Below are 19,864 nucleotides of genomic sequence, written 5' to 3' on the forward strand. Positions count from 1 at the left end.
TCCCAAAATCATACGTGTCATCACAATAACGAACACGCTCGCGCTTTTTTAACTTGTCTTTCAAAAGTTGAAATATAGTCATTCGTTTTGCATAATACTTGCGTGGGGATTTATCCATGATGTTGGACTCTGCTGGGCAGTTAGTAACTTTGTCGTAATTCGGGCAATTTGTCAATCTCATTCTGAAAGATTTAAAACCGAGTACATCTGTCATTTTTTGTTTATTCGGCAAAGGTAGTCTATAGGCTCCAAAATGATAAATGTATCACGTTTACACTACGATAGTATAATTAAAAATTTGCAAACATTCGTGACAAGAATTTTCAATTCTATTAAGGACTAGGAGGCGAGGATTATGCTTATACTCAATTTCTTTACTGACATACAGCAGCCAATCACAGAACAGTAAAGAAACAAAAAACGACATTACCCATAAACCCAGGGTAACCATAGAGTACACCAATGGTATATAAACAGTCCTAGAGGTAACCACTTCCTCTTTCTTTGTCCAAAATCCATTAGGAAGAACAACTTGAACATCATAAATCCAGGAAGGATATCATCCAGAAGAACCAAAATCCGAACGAGGAGGCGAAGGAACTTCCCAAAGCCACAGGAACAATAGCAGGCCAACGAGGAGAAGAAACTCGCAGCACACCTCCCACAAGGATGGAGCCGGAGGAACATCACTTGGGATCAGAGCCTGAAAAAAGACACAAAGCCGTAATACACATTCCGTGTAAGCATGAGCAAATAAAGGGTGGGTAGAGAAAAAACAAAGTAGTCATCACAGTACAGTAGGAATAAGATCCATGAATCATTGCACAATAACACTATACGATATAGCAAATGCATATACAATGGGTGGGATAATCCTCGCCTCCTAGTCCTTAATAGAATTGAAAATTCTTGTCACGAATGTTTGCAAATTTTTAATTCTATTTCAGGACAGGAGGCTCCGATTATGCTTGTTTAAAGCTCCTCCACCACAACAGAAGCAACAGTAGCAACAGGCTTGAAGTAAAAAGTTTTAAATACTGAATCTGATGACCAGTCAGCAGCTTTCATAATATCGCATAAAGTGACACCCAAAGAGAAAGCTTTAGAGGCCATGGCCCCCCGAGCCGAATGAGCACCAAACACAGAAACATCAATGCCCGCTTCACCCATGAGCCACCTTACCCACCGGGCCAACGTGGCCGGAGTAACCGGGCGAAAGGGCTTCTGCAAAGCAATCAACAATTGACCTTGCAAATCAGAGCGATGAAGAGAAGTACTCACCTCATAATCTTTAAGGCATTGGACAACACAAAGGTTAGGCCGAGCAGGAAAAGAAGGATAAGAAATGACCTCCGTATTAGTCTTAGTGCGCCTGGAAAGGCGAAAGGAAACCCCTTCGGGCGTGAAGCTACGTCCCGCAAGATCCAAAGCGCGGACATCAGAAATTCGTTTGCAGGAAAGCAAACACAACAACATAGTAAGCTTGGCCGAGAGTTGTTTACGAGATAATAAAGAATTAACCGGCCAAGCTTCCAGAAAACGTAAGACAACCGAAACATCCCATAAAGAGACATATTTAGGACGAGGGGGAGTAGCCATACGAATCCCCTTAAGAATTTTAGTCACAAGAGGATGTTCACCAACAGGTTTCCCATCCACAGGAAGATGGCCCGCCGAAATAGCGGAACGGAAATTGTTGACTGTGCGGTAGGCCAAACCAGAAGAAGAAGACAGAGAAGCCAAAAAATTGACTATCAAAGAGACATCAGCCGATGTGGGATCAACTTGCCGTTGAGAACACCAATCACTCCAACGTTTCCAGGAGCTTCTGTAACGTTTGTGAGTATTAGGGGCCCAGGCGTTGCTGAGAAATCTGGTAGCGTCTGCAGAAAGGCCTGACACCGCCCAACGTTCCCCGAAATCCGCCATGCCAGGAGAAGGAGGGAGCCGGACTGAACCAGGGGATGCGGATTCTGCAGTGGGTCCAGCAGGAGATTCCTCTTCTGAGGAAGAAGAAATGGAAAGTCGCACGCCGTTTCCAGGAGAACTGGGAACCATGGCTGGGCCCTCCACAGAGGGGCAATCAGAATCAATTCCGCCCGAAATCGTGACACATACGCCAGAACTCTGGGGATCATCATGAACGGGGAAACGCATAACAAAGGGACGATGTCCACGGCTGGAGGAAAGCATCGGTGGCTAGAGCTTCCGGATCCGGTCTCCAACTGTAAAACCGGGGAAGTTGTGTGTTGAGACGTGACGCGAAAAGGTCGATCAGACACGGGCCCCAATTGCGAAGAAGTTGGCGAAACACCCGAGGATGGAGTCTCCAGTCGCTGAAGTCCTTCAGGTACCTGGAGTTCCAGTCCGCCACAAGATTCCGAGAACCGGGAAGGTACTCCGCAATAACTGTGATCTTGTGCTGAAGGCAATAGTGCCAAAACTCCTTGGCAATCTCTGCCAGCAACCTCGATCGAGTCCCTCCCAGCTTGTTGATGTAACGTACTGCTGAGACATTGTCCATCCGGAGAAGGATACAGCAGTGGGACCGAAGAGGCGATAGGCATTTGATCGCAAACGATCCTGCCAGCAACTCCAAACAATTTATGTGGAGTGAAAGTTCCTGCGGAGACCACCGTCCCCCCGTCGAGATCGGACCGCAACGAGCTCCCCAGCCCCAACGACTGGCATCCGATTCGATCACAATCTCCGGAGAGGAGCCGAAAAGAGCCCGGCCGTTCCAGGCCTCCATATGGTCCAACCACCATTGCATTTCCGACTTGGCCTCCTTCGAGAGAGGAATCAGGTCGGAATAACGCAGGCCCCGTTGAAGATGTTGAATCTTCAAACGCTGAAGGGCACGATAATGCAGCGGAGCTGGAAATATCGCTTGTAGGGAAGACGCTAAGAGACCGACAACTCGTGCTAACAACCTCAATGATACAGTCGGACTCGAGATAACGGAATTCAATTCCCGTTTGATGTATCGAATCTTCTGTTGGGGAAGCAGAAGTTGACAAGTGAGGGAGTTGACTTGGAACCCCAGGAAATCGATCACTTGAGTAGGTCGTAGCACGGACTTGGGAACATTTACCAGAAAACCGAGGGACTGAAGAAGGTCGATGGTCCAGTCCAGATGAGTCATCAGTTTGATAGGACAATCCGCCAGTAGGAGGATGTCGTCCAAATATATGATCAAGCGAACACCGCGGCTGCGGAGAGATTCCACCACAGGACGTAACAGTTTCGTGAAGCACCAAGGTGCTGACGAAAGGCCGAAGGGCAGAACTTGAAACTGATACCAAGTCCCCAGCCACTGAAACTGCAGAAAGCGGCGATGGGGACGGAAGATCGGAACGGAGAGGTAGCATCTTTGAGGTCCAGACGAACCATCCAATCCCGTTCCCGCAGGAGATCCCGCAACAGATGGATGCCCTCCATCTTGAAGTGTCGATAAACTACTCCCGCATTGAATTCCTTCAGATTGAGGACCAACCTCGATCCCCCTCCCTTCTTCTCCACCAGGAAGATCGAACTGGCAAACCCTTGGGGATGGCGCACTGTCGGCACAATGGCTTCCTTCAACACCAGAGACTTGAGTTCCTCTGTGATGAACTCTTGACTTTGCTTTGAGAAATGAAGGGGAAAAGGAGGACGAGACTGATGTAAGGGCTGATAGAATTCTATTTTGAATCCCTGAACCGTTTCCAGTACCCAAGCATCGCCGGAGATTGCGCGCCAATTGGCTAGAAAATGGCGGATCCTGCCCCCCAGAACAACACTGCATGCAGGAAGAAGTCTCACCTGAAGTGGCGGAATCCTGATATCCACCGGAGTTGCCGCCTGATCGTCCTTTGTGGTATTGTCCACGACCTTTCCTGGAAGGGTAGAAGTTGGAACGCTGGGCATAGCCTGAATTCTGCTGGCCACCCCTATGGGACTGGTACCCACGTTGATTGGGTTGGAATTGACCACGGCCGGACGAGCGTCCCCTGTTTCGTCCGGCCCTGTTGAAAACCGGACGCATGGCCCGTTTCAATGTTGACTGTGCCTTGTCAATACTGCTGAAAGTAGTGACAAAATGCGTGAGTTCCTTTAAGAAAGGCTGGCCGAAAAGAAGACCCTGAGCCGCAGCTCCTGCCTCAGAAGAAGAAAGTTCAGATAATTTCGGGTCCAACTTAAGTAGAATAGAACGCCGACGTTCACTCGAGAGTGCACAGTTGGCGTTTCCCAACAGGCAAATGGCGCGCTGCGCCCATTCAATAAGTTCATCAGGATCAACAGTGGAGGAAACCTCTTTGGCTCGGAAACCCAGGTCCAACATTTTAGTGAGGGGGCCAAGAAGGTCCAAGACCTTGTCCTGGCAGGCCCGCCAGGATCGATCCAGACCCTTTCTGGGGTCTTTAGAAAATTTCTTCATGTATGTTAACATGGTAGGGTCGACTTCAGGCGTGTCCGCCAGGTTATCTGCCAAATCGGGGCGCGGACACTCTGAGCGAAGACGCGCACGCACGTCTTTATCAAATGGATGGCGGATATGCTGTTGAACATACTCCGCCACAGCCGGGGAGGGGAGCCAGGCAGAGGAGTGAGGATGTATAATATCCTCAGGTTCAAAAGTCAAGACAGAAGGTTGAGAAGGAGCGTCAACAAAATGTTCTTTACATTTACGCTTTTTAGGCGGAGGAGGCAGCGCCTCCGAGGAGGATGAGGAAGCATCGTGGTCGTCACTCTCAACAACTACGGGAACAGTCTTCAACTTGGAGGAGGACAATGACCGTGCCAGTTTACGAAAGTCAGAAGAATGGGGATTACCAGGAGCTGACTTTTTGGAAGGCACCCAACCTTGCTTTTGCGCATAATGCGTCAAATGGCGCTTCAGGGGCGTAATGGCGCGAACCATCGCCTTGTTCATGGAATGCTGAACCCCTTTGTCCAGCGCCTCAACCAGGTCTTGTTCAAAAAATTCAGACCCGTCCTCCTCATAGTCACCTTCATCCTCATAGTAGTAGGAATCACTCATGATACACAGGGAAGTGTAAATATATATAGCCCACTAGGTGACTAGAAATCTGGTATGTCAGTGACACAGTCTGAGGGAGTGAAAAAACCTCACAGCAAGCCAGTACAAGCAGAAAAAACTGCGTGGAAACAACAATTAGAGCGTGGAGGGAGGCTTGCTGACAAAAAAGATAGTCACTCTTGGCAAAGCCTATGCAATTATACAACCGGAACTTTATGACCAAGCTCCGGTGTCTGAAGGGGCCAGCTGAAAGGCAGTGGGCGTATTCGTCCTTCTGACGAGTTCAGGAGCCGGCGCTGCAATGCACACAACACAGCGTGAGGGGAAAGGCAGCGTGACAAAGGTCGCGCATGCGCAGAGAAGCCGGCTGGCCAGACAGCAACGGAAACCGCTCGCGCTAGACGCGCGCGAGGCAGCACCACCCCAAAACTCCCTCCAGAATGAAAAGCGGGACACGGGCAGCAAGCGCCCGACCCAGGGAGGTGGCTCACGCTCCCCAACCGCGAGCGCCGCTCGAGCGAGGACACAAAACAAACGGCAGCAAGAGCGCGAGAGAAGCGCTTATCAAAGCGGTACACAATGCAAATAAAGCGAGAACAGCATTAAAATGCACAATTTAACCAAGTAAGCAAAGAAGAATATCAATAATGCACTTAACTGGCTGCGGAGCAGCAAAGAAAGAGGAAGTGGTTACCTCTAGGACTGTTTATATACCATTGGTGTACTCTATGGTTACCCTGGGTTTATGGGTAATGTAGTTTTTTGTTTCTTTACTGTTCTGTGATTGGCTGCTGTATGTCAGTAAAGAAATTGAGTATAAGCATAATTGGAGCCTCCTGTCCTGAAATAGAATTGTATTCTGATAAATGACACCAGGTGCCGCTGTTGACCAAGCTAATGAGAAGTTGAAGCCCGTTTTCCAGCACACCACGCCTTATTTGTACAATGAAAAATAACCCACGGAAGAAGTGCTTGTCATTTTTGCAGATTTTTTATCTTGCTCTATTGGAGCAGCTTCACGGATATCTTTGACATGCAAATTGAAATTTTGGATTTTGAAATGGAGACTGACGGCATATCGAGGCGCGTTTATTTCAAAGCACGAGTGCTATTTTGCTTTTTAATGGCGTGGGCTGCAGTTGCTGGACAAATCCGCTATAGCATTCCCGAGGAAATGGAAAAAGGGTCGTTCGTTGGAAACGTCGCCAGGGATCTCGGACTCCAAACTGCAAAGCTGTCGGAGCGCAGCGTCCGGATTGTGTCCAGAGGTAAGACGCAGCACTTCGGCTTCAGTTTGACCAACGGCTATCTCTCCATCAGAGAAAAGATAGACCGAGAGAAGATATGTGCGCGCGCAAGCCAATGTCTGTTAATTTTGGAGCTAATTGCGCAAAATCCTCTCGCACTTTACCAGTTTGAAGTCGAAATTCAGGATATAAATGACAATGCGCCCAGCTTCCAAGAAGAGGCGATGTTGCTGGAAGTCAGTGAGATCAGCGCCCCAGGAGCACATTTTTCACTGCCTAAGGCCAGCGACCTAGACGTGGGTGTCAATTCCATTCAAGACTATCACCTGATGGAGAATGCATATTTTAAAACGGTTGTCAGCGGAACCAGTGGTCAAAAGGAGGCAAAACTAGTGTTAGAAAGGGTCCTAGACCGTGAAAATGTGTCTGTGCATCACCTGATACTGGTAGCCACTGATGGGGGAGACCCGGCTAGGTCAGGAACATTGCAAATCCGAGTGTTTGTTTTAGATAATAATGACAACCCACCGGTTTTCAGCCACTCTGTGTACAAAGTGACTGTCTATGAAGATGTGGCAGAAGGCACCCTGCTGACTACAGTTACAGCAGCAGATGCAGATCAAGGCATTAATGCCGAGGTCATCTATTCTGTTGACCTTCTTCCATTGGGGCTCCCACAAAAAGTACGAATTGACTCTAAGTCGGGGGATGTTTACCTGAAAGGTACACTGGACTTTGAAGACACTACATTCTATGAAATTAAAATTCACGCGAAAGATAATGGAGGTCTGGTAGGTGAAAGTAAACTTGTGATAGAGGTTATTGATCAAAATGATAACGCTCCCACAATTACAATCACATCTCTCTCCACACCCATTTCAGAAGATTCGGAGCCTGGCACAGTGATCGCTATCTTGAATGTGCATGACAGGGATTCCCAGGAAAATGGCAGAGTGACTTGTTTCATCTCGGGACATTTCCCATTTCAATTGGAATATTCTTTTAGTAATTACTACAGTCTAGTGACAGTACAGCCATTAGACAGAGAAGAGGCCTTTGAGTACAACATATCGATTGTAGCCGAAGACCATGGAACACCTGCCCTGACAACAAGTGAAACTATCAGGCTACTTATTTCAGACATAAACGACAATGCACCTGTCTTTGATAGCCCGTCCTATACTGCCTATGTCAAGGAAAACAACCCAAAAGCAGGCTCAATTTTCTCAGTGACGGCCAGAGACAGTGATTGGGATCAGAATGCTAGAATCACATACTCTTTAATGAACAGTTTTAAAGAGGATGCTCCTCTTTCATCATATCTTTCTATCAACTCAGGCACTGGAGTCATCTATGCCCTCCGGTCATTTGATTATGAACAATTCAAAGAGTTGAACGTCCAGGTGAAAGCACACGATGACGGCTCCCCACCACTCAAAAGTAATGCCACTCTGACTATTGTTGTTGTGGATGAAAACGACAACTGTCCTCAAATCTTATTTCCTTCACCTTCAATAGATGAGTCCACTGGGGTGGAGTTTGCGCCTCGTTCCTCTGACCCAGGTTACCTTGTGACAAAAGTAGTGGCTGTTGATGCTGACTCTGGCTCTAATTCGTGGCTCTCCTATCAGATACTAAGGAGCACAGACCCCGGCATCTTCACTGTTGGGCTTCACAACGGGGAAATAAGAACAGCTCGTGCCTTCCTTGAGAAAGATGCCCTGAGGCAGATTTTGGTAGTTTCAGTAAAAGACAATGGTCAGCCTTCTATGTCTTCCAGTGTAACTCTCACTATCTTATTATCTGACAGCATCCCTGAAATCTTATCAGATCTAAGCAGCCATCCGAACTCTGTGGAGCCTGAATCAAGCCCCACTTTGTATTTGGTGATTGCCATTGTGTTTATTTCCTGCTTATTTCTTATATTTTTGATAGTCTTGATGGCTATCCAAATACTCAAATGGAAAAAATCAAGGCATTTTACTTCAAAAAACATAAATGGTTGTGCCCTTCCTGCAACCCAGTTTGTGGGTACTGATGGTGCCAGAGCTTTCCTGAGAACCTACTCACACGAAGTGAGTTTAACAACTGGTTATGGAACGAAGCACCAGCTTAATAGCAGCTCACGATACAGAAAAGGGGGTGGTGATGAACAGAGTGTCTGAATTAAGCAGACCACTCTTACCCAGTCCAAAGATCAGGGCTTGATCCATCACCGTTATTTATCTCACTGCCCCATCCCAGCTCAGAACCTGGCTATATGCAAATTAGTCTGTCCCTGGCCCAGTGCATCATGGGAACAGGGCAAACCAAACTACCAAGCCAATTCTTCACCAGAAAGGAGACAAGCTACCGGGGACCGGTTTCTGGCATTTCAGCCTCTTCGGCCCGGCTTGCTTGAATCCTGATGGAGCAGTGAGAAAGGGACTCATGTCTGAGTATACCCTGCCACACCTATAGTGGCCAAAAACGATACAGAAAAGGGGGTGGTGATGAACAGAGTGTCTGAATTAAGCAGACCACTCTTACCCAGTCCAAAGATCAGGGCTTGATCCATCACCGTTATTTATCTCACTGCCCCATCCCAGCTCAGAACCTGGCTATATGCAAATTAGTCTGTCCCTGGCCCAGTGCATCATGGGAACAGGGCAAACCAAACTACCAAGCCAATTCTTCACCAGAAAGGAGACAAGCTACCGGGGACCGGTTTCTGGCATTTCAGCCTCTTCGGCCCGGCTTGCTTGAATCCTGATGGAGCAGTGAGAAAGGGACTCATGTCTGAGTATACCCTGCCACACCTATAGTGGCCAAAAACGATACAGAAAAGGGGGTGGTGATGAACAGAGTGTCTGAATTAAGCAGACCACTCTTACCCAGTCCAAAGATCAGGGCTTGATCCATCACCGTTATTTATCTCACTGCCCCATCCCAGCTCAGAACCTGGCTATATGCAAATTAGTCTGTCCCTGGCCCAGTGCATCATGGGAACAGGGCAAACCAAACTACCAAGCCAATTCTTCACCAGAAAGGAGACAAGCTACCGGGGACCGGTTTCTGGCATTTCAGCCTCTTCGGCCCGGCTTGCTTGAATCCTGATGGAGCAGTGAGAAAGGGACTCATGTCTGAGTATACCCTGCCACACCTATAGTGGCCAAAAACGATACAGAAAAGGGGGTGGTGATGAACAGAGTGTCTGAATTAAGCAGACCACTCTTACCCAGTCCAAAGATCAGGGCTTGATCCATCACCGTTATTTATCTCACTGCCCCATCCCAGCTCAGAACCTGGCTATATGCAAATTAGTCTGTCCCTGGCCCAGTGCATCATGGGAACAGGGCAAACCAAACTACCAAGCCAATTCTTCACCAGAAAGGAGACAAGCTACCGGGGACCGGTTTCTGGCATTTCAGCCTCTTCGGCCCGGCTTGCTTGAATCCTGATGGAGCAGTGAGAAAGGGACTCATGTCTGAGTATACCCTGCCACACCTATAGTGGCCAAAAACGATACAGAAAAGGGGGTGGTGATGAACAGAGTGTCTGAATTAAGCAGACCACTCTTACCCAGTCCAAAGATCAGGGCTTGATCCATCACCGTTATTTATCTCACTGCCCCATCCCAGCTCAGAACCTGGCTATATGCAAATTAGTCTGTCCCTGGCCCAGTGCATCATGGGAACAGGGCAAACCAAACTACCAAGCCAATTCTTCACCAGAAAGGAGACAAGCTACCGGGGACCGGTTTCTGGCATTTCAGCCTCTTCGGCCCGGCTTGCTTGAATCCTGATGGAGCAGTGAGAAAGGGACTCATGTCTGAGTATACCCTGCCACACCTATAGTGGCCAAAAACGATACAGAAAAGGGGGTGGTGATGAACAGAGTGTCTGAATTAAGCAGACCACTCTTACCCAGTCCAAAGATCAGGGCTTGATCCATCACCGTTATTTATCTCACTGCCCCATCCCAGCTCAGAACCCGGAAGCTTGTTTCCTTCCCAGTGTAAGAATTGGCTTTTGTAGTCTGGTCTGCCCTGTTCCCATGATGCACTGGGCCAGGGACAGACTAATTTGCATACAGCCAGGTTCTGAAACTGGGATGGTGCAATGAGCTAAAAAACGGTGTTGGATCTAGCCCTGATCTCTTGACTGGGTGAGAGTATTCTGCTTAATTCAGAGACTCTGTCCATCACCACCCCTTGTTGTAAATATTTTTGTCCACCCTAAGCGTGGAAGGGTATACTCAGATGTGAGTCCCTTGCTCATTGCACCATCAGGATTCAAGCAAGCCGGGCCGAAGACGGCTGAAATGCCAGAAACCGGTCCCCGGAAGCTTGTTTCCTTCCCAGTGTAAGAATTGGCTTTTGTAGTCTGGTCTGCCCTGTTCCCATGATGCACTGGGCCAGGGACAGACTAATTTGCATACAGCCAGGTTCTGAAACTGGGATGGTGCAATGAGCTAAAAAACGGTGTTGGATCTAGCCCTGATCTCTTGACTGGGTGAGAGTATTCTGCTTAATTCAGAGACTCTGTCCATCACCACCCCTTGTTGTAAATATTTTTGTCCACCCTAAGCGTGGAAGGGTATACTCAGATGTGAGTCCCTTGCTCATTGCACCATCAGGATTCAAGCAAGCCGGGCCGAAGACGGCTGAAATGCCAGAAACCGGTCCCCGGAAGCTTGTTTCCTTCCCAGTGTAAGAATTGGCTTTTGTAGTCTGGTCTGCCCTGTTCCCATGATGCACTGGGCCAGGGACAGACTAATTTGCATACAGCCAGGTTCTGAAACTGGGATGGTGCAATGAGCTAAAAAACGGTGTTGGATCTAGCCCTGATCTCTTGACTGGGTGAGAGTATTCTGCTTAATTCAGAGACTCTGTCCATCACCACCCCTTGTTGTAAATATTTTTGTCCACCCTAAGCGTGGAAGGGTATACTCAGATGTGAGTCCCTTGCTCATTGCACCATCAGGATTCAAGCAAGCCGGGCCGAAGACGGCTGAAATGCCAGAAACCGGTCCCCGGAAGCTTGTTTCCTTCCCAGTGTAAGAATTGGCTTTTGTAGTCTGGTCTGCCCTGTTCCCATGATGCACTGGGCCAGGGACAGACTAATTTGCATACAGCCAGGTTCTGAAACTGGGATGGTGCAATGAGCTAAAAAACGGTGTTGGATCTAGCCCTGATCTCTTGACTGGGTGAGAGTATTCTGCTTAATTCAGAGACTCTGTCCATCACCACCCCTTGTTGTAAATATTTTTGTCCACCCTAAGCGTGGAAGGGTATACTCAGATGTGAGTCCCTTGCTCATTGCACCATCAGGATTCAAGCAAGCCGGGCCGAAGACGGCTGAAATGCCAGAAACCGGTCCCCGGAAGCTTGTTTCCTTCCCAGTGTAAGAATTGGCTTTTGTAGTCTGGTCTGCCCTGTTCCCATGATGCACTGGGCCAGGGACAGACTAATTTGCATACAGCCAGGTTCTGAAACTGGGATGGTGCAATGAGCTAAAAAAAAACGGTGTTGGATCTAGCCCTGATCTCTTGACTGGGTGAGAGTATTCTGCTTAATTCAGAGACTCTGTCCATCACCACCCCTTGTTGTAAATATTTTTGTCCACCCTAAGCGTGGAAGGGTATACTCAGATGTGAGTCCCTTGCTCATTGCACCATCAGGATTCAAGCAAGCCGGGCCGAAGACGGCTGAAATGCCAGAAACCGGTCCCCGGAAGCTTGTTTCCTTCCCAGTGTAAGAATTGGCTTTTGTAGTCTGGTCTGCCCTGTTCCCATGATGCACTGGGCCAGGGACAGACTAATTTGCATACAGCCAGGTTCTGAAACTGGGATGGTGCAATGAGCTAAAAAACGGTGTTGGATCTAGCCCTGATCTCTTGACTGGGTGAGAGTATTCTGCTTAATTCAGAGACTCTGTCCATCACCACCCCTTGTTGTAAATATAATAGCAGCTCAGGCACACTTATTAACAGCCTTACCCCACAGGATTGGGATCTTATTGCCTTGCAAGATGGACAAGTCGCTGACGAAGCAGTGAGCAGTGTGGTGAGTTATTTTTATTATTATTGGAAATCTTTGATTCTATCTTCATGCCTATGCATATTTATTACACAGATCAACATAATTAGTTATATGTTTAGTTATTTTGTTTTATGCACAATTGCATCAAAAGCTATTTCTTTCACATTTCCTTAAATGTTGCTTTAGTATCTTTAGTATGTAGGGTTAGTACGAAAGCACCAAACTATGTATGGTTAGGATTAATGCACATTTGGTTTTTCCTTTTTGACCTCTGATATTTTGTGGAGTTCATTATTACATTTACATTCATTTTCGTAATGATTGTATAATGGATCATCCATTTTGAAGCCAACATTCTACTAAAGTTTCATCCCAGGAAGCTTAAGTCTATTATGAAACATGTAACTTAAACGTAGTTGGTGTTTTCTATAAAAGTTATTAGATCAGGTTGTTTTGTTGTGACTTTGCTTCATTGTTTGATATGTTTGAGGGGGGATAACCATGCACTAGCTTGAACGTTCTCATTCTGGAGAGTCGAATATATGGTTTCAATTTTGTTAACGTTTTTCTGTTAAATTGAGTAATGCAATGAAGTTGAAAATAATGTCAGAGATAACATTGAAATGATGGTGGTTAGAAAGATACAAATCATAAATCAGGCAACATATTGAAATGCACAACGTTTAGGTTGTCTCCTAAGACTAGAACAGATGTACACATGCCCACATGCTCACACAGATTTCAAGTACTACACATGTAGATCATATATTTCAATTCACAACATATAATTCTATCTAGCAAAATATCCACTGTCAGTAATTTGACAATGTATGGTTATTTTTAAAGCGCAAATAAATGTTTAATGTAATTGTTTGATCCTAATCCTTTTTGACCACATTTCCTTACAAACATAATATAGAAAATAAGATTCAAAACTAGCTTAGGTGCTCATCTTAAACAGGAAATATGTTGTTTCAAGTAACTCAATTAATATTCAAATGTGCAATAGTGCTTCCATTAAATATAGCTTTTCCTAAACCTCATGGAAACCATCCTATGTTGTTGAGACATTGTGATAGAATAGCCTTCCAATGACCACAAACCCAACCTCATAACTAACAGAATACAATTTTGGAATGTAATTCAACATCATAGTGATGGAATAACAATATTGATCCAAGTGAGTTTTCTTGTCTGCTTAAGATTACATGGAACTGGATGCCTATGCAAGTTAAGCCCTCCATGCTACCTTAGTTAGGGCGCATTTTAGAGTCTGCTCTTGATGTGAAACAAAGCAAATCAATAATTTCATCTGGACGCTTTACCTTTTTCCCTAAAGTAAGTCATGTTTGTCTTTTACAGAAGAGGTCCACATCGGATCCTCTCATTTGCAGAAAAATATCATATTTATCTCCCCATATTTTGTATGTAAAATATTAAAATAAGTGATTTCTATTCAATCCCTGAGTTTACTCTCTTACAATACAGACTGAAATACTACATCTGGCTTCCAGTTTTCAGACCACACAGATACCACAGTTGCAAGCAGATGTTCAACGAGTGGTGGATGATGCAAATGCTTAACCTGTAGTGTTACCGGATCTGGGCTGATAAGATATTCTGCTGAATGCTACTAAACATTATGAAATTATGAGTGGCAATTCATTGCTGCCCCCTGCTCTGATTTGCATTAATAGAGTACCAACTTTCCCACTTACTTCGGAACACAGGGTGGCGAGCCTGAATCAGTTCAGACTCCAAAGCTCTTCCACATGCCATGGGAATCTAAAGTCGCTTTCTCTCTTTTACATGTTTAGAATGTGCCTCTGGATGGTCTACTGTCCATGCTGGGTGTTCACTTGCGCTTGTATATGAATAATACATAGTACTACCTGATGGGGGAGGTCAGGTTTCAAGGACCTTTGTGTGCTTAGCTACTTCCTTTGCAACGTTGAGGTGTGAACATACCATAATTTTCTACAATTTAATGTTTACAATACTGAGTTTCTGTTTCTCTATAACTGCCCTATTTAAATTAACATTAATAGTAGCATTCATGAACTGGTAACTGTTATTGATTTTACTTTCCCACCAACCCACTCCTGCAATTCATGTTAAGTCCTGCTTTTTTTTATTTCAATATTAGTAATTATTATGTTGCACTCACCCTGAACATTTCCCCCCAAACCTTCAGTCCTCAATCTTGTGAATGTGGTCTTTGAACTATATTTCCTAATGGTATGTAGTGACACTCTTTGCTCACATCCCTTCTTAGATTGTGGAATGAACAATAGTACATAGGGATTTTCTTCTTTTCTGTCTTGATCATCGTGGTAGGTACAGGCGAGCAAGTTTTTCCTTTTAAAATAACCAGATGAATCCTTCTTATCCATCGCATCAGTCAGTTATCTCACATTGCTCACTTTGTTCTGTGTATGTTTGCCCCAAGGGATATGGCAGCACCCCATATTTAAGTCGTAGTCTATTCTGCAGTCACCACACAGTCCAAGTAATCTAGATTGTTCTATATATTATTTTTTTTTTAATCTAATGTTTTATTTCATCTTGAGCGGCTTCTATGTAGCTCACCAGCAAGGCCCTGGTGTTCCACCTTCCTTGTCAGCTTAAGAAATGAATAACAGGGGACTGTGATTGTGTGATGAAAAGCTGTGAGCCCCTTACACAGTTTTGAGCAATTTAAGAATGGTGGGTCCTGGCAGATCACACTGCCTGACCACAAGGCCCCATGTGCTTGGTGTGAGTCCTCATTAGATTTCTTTGATCCCACTTTGACTCTAAATGGAGTATTTCAGTATTTTCAGATTTCATTTACTCTTTCCACCTGGGGGCTTTTGAGTGATTTGATAAAAAGACATGGACTGAGGCCTTCTTTATTCACATCCTTTAACACTGTCTCTTTATATTGTGATATAGGTTTACTGCACTTGCATGGCTGAGAATAACCCAGGTAAATAAAGCTAATTAGGCCCAATGTCAGGTTGTGGAACAGCAATTATCTGAATATGATATATAATAAATTGTGCTTGAACATATCATTCATTTTCTTTTCTTTTGGTTCAATTATACATCAGATTTAGCTATAGATGTCAAGATCCCTTACATCATGGTCTGTGATTTTAGAAGCTATGCCACCTGTAGACTTTCCAGGAGTTATCTTTGTGGTAGATAGAGGTGTGTAAAACTACATCATTTTGTACATGAAGGTTGTGATAATATTAGGAAACTTAGGCAACAATATGTGAACCTATGCAAACTGTGGTCTTGTTGTTTCTCAAGTGAAAATTTCCAGTGAGGGAATATCTCACATAAATAAGGCACCCAAGATACTGTCTGAACACTGGTTCATGCAGACAAGATTTTCTTCAATGGGACATTTTTGACATGAACCATTCTCGAGCAGCTGATGAATTATTCAAAATTGACTTCTGTAAACTTTCAGAAAATTTCACATACCACAAAAGTCACAAGTTATGTAGGCCTAATGAAACTTTTGCTAAGTAATACTGGCAAAATGTACCTTTTTATTATTGATGCAGTACTCGCCCTCTATTGGACTTGGGGCATAAGAAGAAATAAAAAATTGTATTAAAGACAGACACTGGTCCAAGAAAATGTTTCTCTCTATTAAAGAAAAAGACAGCATTGAAGAGGAGCAGCTGGGTAGCTTACCTTCTAATCCAGATGTCTTCAAAGTTTTTACTCTGAGCCCCCCAAAGCAAAATGTTTTGAGGTTGAGCCCCCCTTCAAAACGTTATGGCAAGGATTGGGGGAGTGGGAGGGACATGGCTGCTTGCAGGGAGCAGGGCTTATAAGCTGATTTCAGGAATACTTTTTCTATAGCTTATGAACCGCACTAAATATGAGACTTATAAAAAAACAAATGTATCAAACAGAAACAGATATTATCCCAAACAACCTAACTGCACCATATAATTGGGATGTTGTAAGCCCCTCACACTCTTTGACCCCACTGCAACTACACCTGCTGCACTGATGAGAACTTCAGTCCTGAGTCGCAGGCTATCTCCTCTGCATCTTTTACCTCTTCCCCACCATGACGGATCATCACCTCGGTCCTAATACCTGAAAGGAAAATAAGCTCCAATACCCCTTTTTTAAAAGTAGACAGTCATAACTGTGATTCAGTGGGTGCCCCAAATCCCTGGGCCCCTGTCCTGCTGCATCTGCATCCTTAATGATAACCAGCAGTGGCCACTTACACACTTGGCAGCAGTACCAGCTTCACTAATGAATGTACCTTTAAAAAATAAAAAAAACTTTATATTATCCCCTTCTTTGGGGTATCTGTCTGGAGAAGATTTCTCTGGCCATTTGTAAACATAAAAATGAGTCCCCATACAATGCCCCCTATTCTGAGCCTTCTCTTTGACAATATCTATGAATCTTGATCCTTTCCTCTGTCTCCTAGACCATTACTGAGCGGCCTCAGGAATCGAAGGATTAGGATTCGGTGCCTCTGCCTGAAAGCGAAGGGTGTAGTGGTAGTGCAGAAAGTAAAAAAAAAAACCAGCCTTCTTACCAGCCCTTAATTGATTGAGTCACATAAAGTGAGGGCCACTGGAATTATGAGTTTCTGTAGCAGCAGCGTTTTTCACATAATTCTCAGTTTACTGCATTTGCTACATAAGCTGCAGATTTCAACAAAAAAACTTGATTCAAGCGGAACAAAAGTTACTTAAAGCGTGACAAAGTGTTCCGAATCAGTGGAAGGCCCTATGCAAAGCTTGACTGGTAATCCTGTAGTTGCCTACTGCTGTATTTGGGTGTTAAACTGGTACTAATGAGGTGAAATATTTTCCCCTGACAGTGTTACCTTGAGTTAAAATGACAAAATAATGAAGTAATGCTAACCACAAAATGTGGCGCATAGTGACACATATTTACCTTTTCTTGCTGCATAATTTAGTCAAACCTGCCGCATAATGTGGTCCTTTTCTGCTTAGTAATTCCAGTGGCTCTGCTTAAAGCTTCAGAGTGGCAAAGATTTATTCTTTTTGAGATGTAATGTAAGGGTGTTATCAGCTGAGATCTGGAATAGTGGAGACACTTAAAAAAATGTCTGCATTAGATACAGTTTGATTACTTACTACTAAAAAGTATATTTTGTAAGAACTTGTTTTATCTCTGCATCATTTTGCAGCAGCCTATCTTAGAGTATGTAAATACTGTTTTAAAATAATGACTTACATATTCACAGTGCTATCTGCCACCGACTGGTACCTCATAGCACTATAAACAGGGCCACTGGAATTATGCAGCAGGAGAAGGCCAAATTATGCAGTAGGGTTGACTAAATTCTGCAGCAAGCAAAGGCAAATTATGCTACATAATACTGCATATTTTGTGATAGCATTACTGCATTATTTTGTAATTTGTACACTTGTTAATACTGTCCTGGTTTTTATTGCCACTCATAAGTACCACATTAACACCCACATATAGCAATAAGCAACAGAAAGGTGACAAGTCAACCTTTAGAAAGGGCCTTGGACTGCGAGGTAACATGATGCTGCATTTTTAGTAACTTTGGAACAGTTTGAGCTAGAAACAAGTTTTTTTTTTAAATCTGCAAATTATGCAGCAGATGATGGATTATGTGGCATATGCGGGAAATCCATAACTATGCACTGTGAATGCAGGGTGAGCGTAAAAGTGAAGGGTGAGAATGAGGATTGAGTTGTCTGAAAGCAGTGTGCATTCCCAGGCACTTGAAGTAAATCAGCATGTTATTGACGTCGGCATAGGGTTTCAGATATAAGTTAAACTATTGCTATTATAGCATTAATCAGTGATCGAGGGTGGAGAAAATAAATAATGTGCTGACCCTGCAACAAACTTCCAGTCTTATGATTAGGGTTGCCAGCTCATTATTTTGATGTCAATGCGGTACAAAAATAAACAGTCACCTAAAGCCGTATTTTCAGCACTTATCTGTGCGTACTTCGAACAGCAAATATAAATAGAAAGCACTTGTAATTGTGTTCTAGGGTGGCCTGTATGATTCATGACTGATAATTAAGGGAAACAAAGACAGAAAAGTCACTTTACAAATGAATACATACTTTTTTATTTATAAAGCTATTTAGTGTCAAGACGAGATATTTGCAGGCTCTTTAAACAACACATGGCTGGCATTTTTATTTTGGCATCCCTACTTTATATTCCTTTTCATGAAATGCATCATCAAGCTATTAAATGTGAAATGTAAATGTAAGAAATAGGCAGAGTGGGGGCCCATGGGGTACTGGAACCAGAAAAAAAACAAAGCCTCAGTAACCAGTTTACAAAGATAAGTAAATATTCAAATGGTCTTTAACGACCTGTGAAAAACGTGGGCGTGCCTGAGATAAGACTCCAGACACTGCCCAGCCAAGCCCACAGCAGCACATTCACTGACCTCCTGCCCCATGGCACTCTGATCTCACTTCAAGGGCTACAGAGTAAATGAAGACAGCCTGGAAATGCAGCAAATAAACATCTTAATTTACATGTATTGTACTTGCAGAGGCATTTGCACCCTCCCCGGGGACCCATCTACTCATCCATAGTGCTTCTCAACTAATACATTTGACCACACACCCAAGAGTTCCATATGCATTCACCTAACATTATGGAATCCATCTCAAACTTCTGTTCCAAACACTCATCCAAATGTCTTTATGTATACCACTCAGCTCCCTACTTATACTAACAAAAGATGAATAAAACACATACATGACAAAACCAGCATATAATGAGAAATAATGCATGATGACATTCATGTGGTGAGTAGGTAACTTGTACCATCTCTGCTTCATTGTGCCAGTTGAGCCTATCGAACAGTGGTGTCCTTCCAATACGTCTGCACTGCTTATAACTAAGTTCTTTTAAATACACATGTGGGCGAGTAGGCCGGATGAACAGACACAGAGGCTGTATGTATTACTAAATGGTGGTAATTTATTTGGTCTCTCAAGTTCACAACCCAGTTATATGGGTCTCGATGTATCGTGGGTCTTTCTCTTCCTTCCAGCTGACTTGTTCCTTCTTCTGACCATCTCCTGGTTGTGTGTTCTTCCCAGAGGCGTGGAAATGAAGAAAAGAAGGAGCAGTCAGTGATATGGGACTAGTAGGAGAGACGTTCACCCTTCACCTCACCCAATCGGCGCATCAGGGGAAAAAAATTGGGGGATATCCTAGCATTGGTGATTTCCGGTGTGCCGTCATTATATGCCAACTTAGTGCCTTTTTATATGGGGATCAGTGGTGAGTTTTCTTTTGGATGTATCTAGGTGAGGACGGGAAAAGAAGCACTGACAGGTGCTCTTCTCTTGATGCTCCCCACCCTCTCCTCCCCTTCTGACCTGCTTTTCCGTCAAGCAGCTACCCACCTGTCTCATCAGCACTTACCCGCTCCGCTGTTGCGGCTGCACTTCCCCATCCTCCGGTGGGAAACCACCACTCCTCGCTCCACCTCTCAGTCTTCCTCCATCTCGTTGTCCTCTCAGGGTCCTTCTCCTCGATTTGGCTGGATGCCGGCACCTCTCGTGCT

General features: G+C 44.6%; 1 pseudogene; it reads left to right on the top strand.

Annotated features, from left to right (window-relative positions):
- Nucleotides 1-6,146: 6,146 nt before the first annotated feature.
- Nucleotides 6,147-15,248, top strand: LOC144769339 (protocadherin gamma-A3 pseudogene; annotated as a pseudogene).
- Nucleotides 15,249-19,864: the final 4,616 nt, after the last annotated feature.

Source organism: Lissotriton helveticus, chromosome 7, assembly GCF_964261635.1.
Source record: "Lissotriton helveticus chromosome 7, aLisHel1.1, whole genome shotgun sequence".
Taxonomy (NCBI): domain Eukaryota; kingdom Metazoa; phylum Chordata; class Amphibia; order Caudata; family Salamandridae; genus Lissotriton; species Lissotriton helveticus.